Below are 11,670 nucleotides of genomic sequence, written 5' to 3'. Positions count from 1 at the left end.
AAAGAGGATGTACCATCAGGTTCCACCTCATAAATCTGACCCACGGATAGAACGGCGCCGTCACGGGGAGGCCGGTGCTGCGGTCCGTTTTTTGAACCGCGGCCCGGTTCCTGTGTATGGCGCCGTTCTATGCATGGGTTCTATGCACGGCTGAAGCACAGGAGGCCCCACCCCTCTATGACGATGCTCCATTAGAATCAATAGAGCCGCGTCATAGAGGGGCGGGGGATTCCGCCCACTTGGGGCGGGCCGGACAGCCTCCTGTGCTTCAGCCCTGGCCCGATACCTGTGCATAGGACGGTGCCGTACACGGGAACTAGGCCGCGTTTCAAAAAACAGACCGTGGCATCGGCTTCCCCGTGACAGCAACGTTCTACCGTGGGTACATCCTCTTTAAGCTCCAGTAGGGCTTACCGCTACTCCTAACACAACAGTTAGGGGATATTTCCTGAACCTGAACATATCTGATCCACTCACAGAGGACAACCACTCCACCATCCATTGCATTATCTGTTTAGCTCAGCCCACTGCTTTCAAGACTGTCCCAGTTGGGTATACTACCGAGGCCACACTTACAGGCCTTATTCTCAGGCCCCTTAACAGGACAATGAAGCAACACCATACTGCAAGTCACCTGCTTCCATAGCCAGTCCCAATCTAACCTTATGGTGGAAGAATGGCAGACTATTCTTACCAACACCACATGGTTCTGCACCACATCTCCCAGTCTCTAGAACACCAGTACCTTCTCAACCTCCAGTTCTCTTTGTAATGCTACCGAAAGGCCAGCCAGAACCCTGGTGTACAAGCCCCCGACCTATTGCACATAGGTCAAAACACTTTTTCTTTCTCTCTGAATCTCTAAAGCAACACTTGTAATTGTCAGACAAAGACGCCCTCATTGCTGTAGTACCAGATAACTTTATCATCTGCAATTCATATCCCAAACTGCTAACAGATAAAGCAAGTAGACACATGGTACCTTTGATATATCTGTCTGTGCTTCCGTAACATTAAAAAATAAATACTTTGTCAAAGCATTAAAGATGTGTTCCCAAGCTCCTAAGATGGTTGTAAAGCCTTCTTGTTCCTCCTTCTATCCCTCTCCCTGTTTGATCGACAGTCAGCCTCTAGTGAGGAGCCTTGTGCAAATGTTGTTCCTGTGCCTTGCATACAAATTGAGTGCAGGTCCGAGGTTTGGAGTTCAACTTTCAGCTTTGACACTTTAAATCAGAAAATAATTATATGTTCTGGAAGCACAGATGGATATATAAAATCTACCAAGTGTCTCCCTGACTTAACAGTGTTAGGACTGCGGTGGTAGCCCGTGCTCCAGAATGCAATCGCACTTGCTCTCCCCTCCAGCTCTCTTCTGCAGACTCCAGAGCCTATGTTCAGGGCGCACGTGTTCGCACCTCCTATGACACATTCGTACCGGCTGTCAGAGATTTAAAGGGACAATCCTTCCCTAATTGGATGGTGCAACAATCACCTGCCCTATAAATAAAGCACCTCCGGCCCATCCGGCCCTGCAGTAAGCACTAGTAAAGACCAGCAGCAACTTAGATTTCGCTCCCTGATGTGGCTTAAGTCATGCTAGTGGGGGTACAGCGGATACACAACATCTGACGTTGCAAACAGATATTTAACAGTGTCGGCCATTTGGAACGTAGATGGTTATTTGGTGACATCAATTACTTAAAAAAAGAGGGATACAGTCCTGCAAAGTAGCCACTAACATATCTAAAATACCCAACACATATGACACATGCCATTTATTCCAATTAATTGGTTCTTGCCACAAATGTTTGGTGCATTGGTTTATTCTCCAACGTAAAACACCTGGGAAGTGATTGTCATATTTACTGCCTTAAAATAATTTTTGTTATGGAAACAAAAGCTGCTTAATGCTTCAATGTAGAAAATACAGCTTTTACAATGTAAATGAACAATCTAAAGAACATACAGTATATAAACATTAGGGCTAAGCTGCTTTTTATATTTGCGAGTGGATTGTTCCTTTATATAAGACCTTACTTGAACTTACGGAGACAATTAGTAAAGTAGCTTCGGTATTTTCTGTTGTTGCTTATTTAACATGCTTTATACCTCACAGAGGAATCCACATTCCGCATCATTAAGACTTTTTTTTATTTAACATTTGTACAATGATAAATATTCAAGATGCATTCAGACTGCTAGTAAATGCTCAACCACTGGAATTATCCCAGTAAGCATAATAAACTAAACTACTGTCTCCAAAAGTTATAATGTGTTTTTAAAGTTACAAACACTGGTGATTCATCATCTTTATTCATGGTATTTCTAACATAATTATACTGGTTTACAGCTTTATCACTGCTGCATACTATGGGTCTAGGGAGCCACCGACTTTAGCGCAAAATACTGTTTACTATGTACAAGGCTTAAATGTATACAGTATGGGGGAATAACATCAGAGGGGCCGGGACATAAACAGTATGGGGACTACCTGCAGAGGGGGGATGTATACAGTATGGGGAAATAACAACAGAGGGGCCGGGACATATACAGTATGGGGACTACTTGCAGAGGGGGGATGTATACAGTATGGGGGAATAACATCAGAGGGGCAGGGACATAAACAGTATGGGGACTACCTGCAGAGGGGGGATGTATACAGTATGGGGAAATAACATCAGAGGGGCAGGGACATATACAGTATGGGGACTACCTGCAGAGGGGGGATGTATACAGTATGGGGGAATAACATCAGAGGGGCAGGAACATAAACAGTATGGGGACTACCTGCAGAGGGGGGATGTATACAGTATGGGGAAATAACATCAGAGGGGCAGGGACATATACAGTATGGGGACTACCTGCAGAGGGGGGATGTATACAGTATGGGGAAATAACATCAGAGGGGCAGGGACATATACAGTATGGGGACTACCTGCATAGGGGGGATGTATACAGTATGGGGAAATAACATCAGAGGGGCTGGGACATATACAGTATGGGGACTACCTGCAGAGGAACTTACAGTATAAGATTCTGTCAACAGTGGGACATACTAACTATAATATAAATTGGGGTTTCCATGAAAATACACCCTAGCCCCTGGGGGGGTATAGCAACTACTGATATAGAAAAAAAAAAGAAAGTAAGTGGCCAACCATCTGGCAGGGTAAATTCTGAAACTATAGTAGGTAGTGATGAGCGAATACTGTTCGATCTAATAGATATTCGATTGAATAGTAAGTTATTCGATAGTATTGAATATTATTGAATAGTACGCCAAATATTTGATAAATATTCGATAAGCGTTCAGATCCCCCTTCCCTTACCCTGAGGTGTAATTGTGGACTTGGTGAACCTCCAAGTGGTCGAATAGATGTTTTTAAATAATCGAATACTTGTTCCCATAGACTTTAATGGGATTGAATATTCGATCGAATAGTCGAATATCAGGGAGATATTCGTACGAATATCGAATATTCGAATATTTCACTATTCGCTCATCACTAATAGGGGCAGCAAATAGTTTGTCCCAAACTTGCTATTTCCTCTTCCTTTGCCTCTACCTGGCTACCTCTACTGACTTGTCTCTGTTCCTCTCTTTCTTACGTATTTCCTCTTTCCCAATGTTTTTTACGACTGTTTTGTTAGAGGGGTTATCCAGAATGAGAAAAGGCACAGCTACTGTCACAGCTACTGCTGCGTGTAATATTTCACAGTGTTTTTGGAAGAAAGGGGACATTTTTCTCTCAGGCTGGATAACCCCTTTAAATATTCAATAAAAATTCAAAACACAGCACAAACACCATCACAAGATGAAATACCTTGCTGCTATCTTATTAAATTCCACTCTCTGTATTTTTCCTAAGCGTGAAGTTTTGTTTTTCCAAAAGTGCTACAAATGCAAGTATTGGCGGTGAACTACCTAACATTTCCATTCTGTTAATTAAGCAACTAATAAAGTAATACATCTTATATTACAACATAAATCAAAGCCAAAAAAACACAGTAAACAAATTCTATTTTTTGCCTTGCACCTGTGTTTTTTCATCATGGTTACTTTAATATGAGTTTTAATAAGACGTATAATGATTAGATCAAGCATCATTGACAGACGTGTTTCCTTTTTTATAGGAAGGAAAGTTATGTTTCTTAGTATTTACACTCTTTTACACATTATGGGGGAGATTTATCAAACATGGTGTAAAGGAAACTGGCTCAGTTGGCCCTAGCAACCAATCAGATTCCACTTTTCATTCCTCACAGACTCTTTGGAAAGGTGGAATCTGATTGGTTGCTAGGGGCAACTGAGCCAGTTTCACTTTACACCTTATTTGATAAGTCTCCCCCATATTTCTAAACATGACATTATATCTTTATTTATGTAACAACTGGAGTAGTGGATCCACTGGACCGTCACTAGCGATGGAGTAAGCCGCACCAGGGAGCGGAGTCTAAGGGGCCGCTGGTCTTCACCAGGGCCCACCGCAAGGCGGGATGGACTTGCTGCGGCAGGCAAGCAGGCAGACAGGCAGGTAGGTAGCTGGATACAAAGAACCGCAGGTGGCAGAAACAATGTGCAGGAACAATGGGTAGGAACAACAGGTATCTGGGACTGAACACACTAGGAAGCATGCAGAGGCTCCAACACCTGTGGTGGGGCAGGGCTGCAATTTGTAGGAGAGCCTCAGAGCATCAGCCAATTAAAGGCACACTGACCCTTTAAATTATAGCAGACAGGGACGCACCCGTCGAGCTGACAGGGAGCTGGAGGAGGAGGAGCCCCGGCACAGACCAGGAGATGGGTCAGCAGCAGTGCGGCGAGAGGTATGTGCTGCGGCCGCGGATGTGACAATTTATACCAGTCTGACCACTGCTTTTACAGCAGGGTGGTGGCCCGTCACCTAGACAAAGAGATGTCAACAATGGGAGAGAAAGAGCAGCATATCAGAAGAAGGAGGCACATTTGCTAAATGAATATATTTACAAAAATATTAGTCATGCCCCCATGATATTTTAAAAATGATTTTTTTTTTTTACAGACAATGTTTTCCTAGGTATTACCTCTTCATCCGGTTCAGACGAACCTGATGAAGAGGTATTTCCTAGAAATGTTTAGTGTGTAATAAATTTCATTTTGTCACTACGGCCCTCATCATTCCTGAGGCTCTAATATCCAATGTATACAATCAGCGCTTGTGATTCCTGGCCTCCCAACACAAGTGGACCTTCACCCATGGAACCTCTCGTAGACAGAGAGACTTTTCTTTTAGACGCTATCTTTGGTCCAACTATGCAGTAACCTGAAACTGATCCAAATAGAGCAAAGTTGCTACAAGCCTACATACTCTATCTCGCTGTGCAGGTGTAACCAGGTAAACTTGGCCACTTTGCTCAACTCAGGTAACAAGGTCTGGGGCTTGTGTCACCCTAATAGGAGGGGTTACCCGACACTGTAGGGCAACAGGTGGAACAGCGACAACAAAGGTCGAAACAGGGGCACAAGTAGTCTCTCCACTACTCTGAACCTGCAGCACATACTCCTCTCTACTGTTCTCAGCTCACTCTACTTCTCAGCACACAACCAAGTCAGCACAGCTCTTCTACTCCAAAGGCTCTTACGCAGATTCTGTTCTCTCACGTCTACTGTCTATGATCACCTATTATACAAAGTATTCTCACAGTAAAGAAGATTTTATTTATGACAACAGTACTCGGTGATTATTGTTCCGGCACCTACGCTGTCACTACTCTATCCTTGGGTCATCTCCCCTTTCTGTGGGTGGCGGTACCGATAGTCCAGGTGGGTCACAGCTCCACTCTGGACCACTGTGATAAGCACCCAAAGGACCCCCTCACAGCCCGGCAGGTCACCAACCACAGGGGAGAGGACATAGCCAGCCACCTTAAAATAAATGAGAGTGTGCCTCCATACCTGTGTGCCCCACTGGCACTAGCATCACAACAATGTACCACCTGGCTGAGCTATATCCCGACCAACCACTACAGTAGTCACACAATACCATCTGGCAAGTGACCAGTCGTCCATAGAGCTACACCACATAATTATCTGTGTTTTTACGCTATGTGCGTCCCTTGGTGTCCTCTTATCTCTTTATAGTGCATCTCTTTAGTGTTGGATCCACTTCTGGTTTTGGCACAAAAACTACAGTGGCAGTTTTCCAAAAAGAAACTGCTAAGTGTGAAACCAGCATTATTTTGTTCATACATTTCAAGTAGGACATATGTGAAATGTGAGCACTTACTGTAAGGGTTTCTAATTTCTGACCTGTATGCTTGTTGCACATGTATTTTCTTCTTTGTGAACTGTAGGATTCCATTAAATCTAACTTGTCAGATATTCATTTGACTACAAATTGGGGGCTGCAAGTTTTAGTGTGATTAATGAGTTTACTGCTGTATGTAGTCAGTGTGAAAAGAGAGACAACATTTTTAATAATAAGAATGTCTTAAAGGAATTGCTGAAAAAGCAAATAAGTCATTACAGCTGCTATTCGTTATACACAAACCAATTTTAGAAAAAAATAGCACCTTCAGTCTGTGCCCCTTGTTGCACATATATAATATTAAGGTTCTCTTTATACTTGTTTTTGTTCATTCCGTCAGGGTTCTATTATTTTTTAACATACACAGCTTTTTCCATTAGAAATACTGTTATCACAGCTCCCCCCCCCCATCCGTTCCTAATCCAATTATTAAGATATAGAGATTTTAATATTTGGTTGACTAGCTATACTTTTTCCTCATATTTACATTGCCATGCGCCTAATTCCCAGCCCCTAAGCCCTATATTTCTCCCCGAGCCTCACTCACACCCCTTGAGTCCCATATTAAGGCTATGTTCACACTACATATGAGACAGGCCGTTCCATGACCCGGACGGGTCTCTGCCCGATGGCAACAACGGCCGTGCTTTTACGTATTGTGGACATAGCCTAACACCCCTCAGCCTCATAATCACACCCTTGAACCTGATTTAAGCCCCCTCTGCCTCATTTTTACACCCCCCCAACCTGATTATCATCCTCTTTGACGCACCTTTCATCCTTTCAGTCAGACCCTTTTTTTAGTCCCCGCCCACTTGACTATTCAGGGAAACGTGCAGATAGCAAAAGAAATACAAAAATCCCTTTGTCGCTTAAAAAATAAAAACTCTGGGCATCCAAAGGTACAAAACAACATAATTGTTTTTTTTATTTTTAATATATTGATAAAAGGTCCTCTTTTAATGAGTTATAATATGTATATATACAGTATATACAGTATACATATTAGTGATGAGCGAATAGTGAGGTATTCGAATATTCGATATTCGTACGAATATCCCGCGAATATTCGAATATTCGATCGAATATTCGATCCCATAAAAGTCTATGGGAACAAGTATTCGATAAGTGAAAAACATCTATTTGAAGATTTGGAGGGTAAAACTGGAAGGTGGGGGATTTGAACGCATATCGTATATTTATCGAATATTCAAATATCTCACTATTCGATCAAATATCTATTTGATCGAACAGTATTCGCTCATCACTAATACATATATATGTATGTATATATATATATATATATATATATATATATATATATATAATGTGTAATATGTGTGGTGCATCCTTTAAGCATAGAAGCCAAGATCTAATGTACAAAAAAGCCTAATATATTACCTAACGGCCATCTAAAAGGCTATTTAAAGGCATCTTTTAGTTTTGGCTATTAAAGTTTGGCTGTCAGTTTCAGGTACAGAAAAAAACAAGACAGGTGAGGCCCTTGCGCTGACACCCACCCTGCTGTCCCTGCCTATTTACCACAACTGCCCTAGGTGGCAGTGGGTAACTTGGCGACGGTCCCTAACCTGAAAGCGTGTAACACAGATAAGACAAAACAAACACAACAGTCTCAGGATAAACAGGCCGAGTCAATAACAAATGGTCAGTACAGTACAAAATCGGAGTCAGGAGAATAGTCAAAAGCCAAGCCAGAAATCAGAGAAACCAGGGGAAACAATCAGGATACAGAACGCTAGCTTAGCTACACTCAGGTACTGAGGCTCTATAGCAGGCAAGGAAGGACAGACAAGGGAGTGTCTTTATGGAGACTGGAGTCCCAGCCCCAGGCTGCGATTGGGGCTGAGACTCCAGCTCCAAAAAACATTACTTAGTTGACCGGTGGTGCCGGCTGCCAGTCAGTTCAAACATATGGCAACCACCTGAGCCGATCGCCTTGGGTCTGTGAAGCCCTGGCCATGGCAACATCAGAGAAAACGCTGCCGAGCCCCAGGCAACCAGCCAGGGATGCCGTTGGCACGCTCCCCGCACCGGGCAGAGTCGGTTGCTAGAAATGCAATCAGAGTCAAGAGGAGGCGGCCGGCTCCTGACAGGGTCCTCAAGCAGTGTTCCCATATCTCTGACACCCATTTATCATTTACTTTAGGCAGATGTCCTAGTCATTGGTATAGAAGTGTCACAACTTTCTACACCATAAATAGCTTCTTCCCTACAATGATCACTACCAAAATAAATTCCACTTTGATGTCAGAGTAACAGTCGTTCATTCTGAACTCTATAATAGGAATCTTGTCAGTATAGTAGAACATTGCATTAAGTCCCAGGCTCCTTAGCAGAGTGAGAACTATGAGTGCTACAACAGCTGGAGACCTACAGGTTGTCTCCTATTCCATGCAGTCTCATTCTGGTAAACAACATTATTTTTAATTGAAACAATACCGGCATTGTATCCAATAAGGCAGTCACAGTAAGGTCCCTCATCTAAGGGCTCACATTCTATTCTTGGTGCGAAAAGCAATGAGAGGTTAAATGATTTCCCCAGGGAGCCGACACGAAAACTCTACCAGATACAACATCAGAGGCCCCGTCCTAACTTTTCCAATGTTATTTACTTCACAAGCTTTAAAGAGTCTAAGAAAGACCTCTGACCTTTTCCATTCCAGAAATTCAGGATCTACACCTCAGTACACGAAACCAGACTTTGTCGCCACAAAGGAGAGGACAAAACAGATTAAATTGTAAAGTCACCTCCGATATTCAGCTAAAAAAAAACGCATTTAGTATTATGATTGGGAAACGATATTTACTTAATCTGCATAGAAGTAACTAAAGTGCCATTACTATGGATTTATGAAGGGAGAATTGTTCTAATGTATCCATCGCATATAAATGACTTTTATTCTTAGACTACATGGACTGACAAAATGCAAAGTGAAATTTGTATTCAGTAATGACTATAAAGATCAGAATCATAAATACAAAAAGTAATCTATACAGTTAACATATTTAATTTATCATGGTACTTATTTATCATCAAATAAACTCCTCTGACTTAAGAGCCAAAGATGTGTGTGTGGTAGTAGTGGGTGGGGCAGTTGACTTTCCCTCAATGGCAGATGTTAAAGGGGTACTCTACTTAATCAGATTTAACCCTGTTAAATCCCCACCACTAATCTAAGCTTTTTTATAATAGGTTTCTATTACATGAAATGGACCATTTGTCTGCAGCACGTCCTGACTATCTGGTCCTTGAAGCGGCAGAAAATCCTCACTTCCTGGTCCACATGGCCTCGGCTCCTCTGTTACCCCCTCCCTTCTGAGACCAAAGTCACATGAACTTGGTCTCTTCTGTTGCCAGGAAAGCTGTAACACTTCATCTCTAACCCCGCCCACCACTGACATCACACCAATTAGTAAGCAAATGGCCAAGAGGCAAGGAAACAACAGAACAGTGACAGACTCCTGAGCAGTATAGGGAAAAGGAAAGAAGGATCTTGCGTGGAGACCAGTCAATGTGTCGTGAGTTAAAATGAAGCAATGTCCTGTGTTTGTGAGGAAGAAACAGTGACACAGAATATACCTGAATAAATCCTGCTAAACTTCATTTCAATGGAGGATACCTTACCCAAGGCACCCCCCCCCCCCTCCCCCAATTCCCTCAGAAACTCAAAGATCTCACCACACTGACAATGACAGTACCCCACATTGACAATCCATAAGAGTGGCAGAGACCATAAGAGTGATATATTGATAGATACAGATTATTATATACAGTGTAAAACAGAAGTCGTATGAGCTAGCCATGGGCAGATACTACAAGATGAGGCAGATACTTGTCAGTTGGCTCTGAGGTGCAATGTATGCTGGTAAGTGGTTTTATTTTTTAATGTTTTAATGTTTTATGACATGTCAAAAGTTTTTCCAAACTACAGTGACACTTTAAGGCTAGGGTTACACCAAGATTCCTGAGTGAACCACCAGGAACCACCATGTGGCACTGCCTGTAGCATGTTGTGACTTACAACTTTGGCCCCACAATTATAAAAAATCCATACATTCCATATTTCTTTACCTGACCCTATTGCTTTTGTTAAGGGTTGGAAAGACATATGGATAATACTACTGCTAAAGAACGAAGAGAAATCACCTGGGCTCAGCGATGCAGTGCTTCAATATACTTGCTTTATTCAAGTGATCCAAGAAAACAACGGAGACATGTAGTGCGCTCTCTCAGACCCACACCAACGCGTTTCCGGTACGTCACGTACCCTTAATCATGGCTAGGGATTGACCATGCAGGTGTGTATAAATAGGTTACCTGACCCACGTTCGGAAACATGATGGCGTCAGATCTTTACATAAACAAACATCTAGTAAAAAACAATCACATGGCTAAAAATCCAATCATGCATACAAGAATGCTGTGTGTAAGTGACAACATGCTAAATCTCATCAAGAAGTTTGTAGCTAACATAACCATACAAGATACAGATCAGATAACAAAATTTGTTTAATAGTGTAACAAAAGTTCTCTACGAAGATTTAAACCATTGGGGGCAGTAGTGTTCAAATGGAAAATCCAATAGGCTTCCTTTTTGAAAAGAGCATGTCTAATATCGCCCCCTCTGGATGACGGGTATACTCGGTCAATGGCAAAAGCCCTGAATGAATTAGTATTGCCGCCATGTGTGTGAATGAAGTGGCTAGATGCTCCGAACGGGTTGCAATTAGACTGATGTACCACATCATATAAGTGCTCTACAATCCGAGTTTTAAATTTACGTGTAGTGCAACCTACATACTTAAGGTTGCATGTGTTGCACAATAAGATGTAGACTACATTAGTGCTGTTACAATTTAGAAAGGAACCCACCCGGAATTCTTTGCCTGAGTTGCTAGTGAAAAATTTCACCGGCATGGCCACAGTACAGGTGCGGCAAGGATGTTGCCCACATCTGTAAAAGCCCCTGCAGCTTAGCCATGTAGAAGAACGTTTGTGTTTAGGACTGGGGGGAGAGAGGACGTCCCTTGAAGTGGAAGCTCTTCTAGACACCACCCGACAACCAGACTGTAGAATTTGATCCAACAATGGATCACCCCGCAATATGTGTAAGTGTCTCAATATGATTTCCCTAATTTGTTTGAATTGTGGACTGTATTTAGTGACAAGTGTAGGGACATAATCAGAGTGAGATTTCTCTCTCTTGGTAAATAGTCCTCGTCTGTCTCTATTGGCAAGTTTGTGTACCGCACGTTCAAGCATCCAATGTGGCTCTCAGTCTCTGCTGGCTAAGTTTACTTTCCTCCAAGAATGCATGTTCCTTACTGCAATTCCGGCGCATGCGAGTTAATTCTCCAACCG

The sequence above is a fragment of the Dendropsophus ebraccatus genome, chromosome 2 (assembly GCF_027789765.1).
Source record: "Dendropsophus ebraccatus isolate aDenEbr1 chromosome 2, aDenEbr1.pat, whole genome shotgun sequence".
NCBI lineage: Eukaryota > Metazoa > Chordata > Amphibia > Anura > Hylidae > Dendropsophus > Dendropsophus ebraccatus.
The sequence above is the reverse complement of the archived record's forward strand: the minus strand, read 5'-3'. Positions refer to the sequence as shown.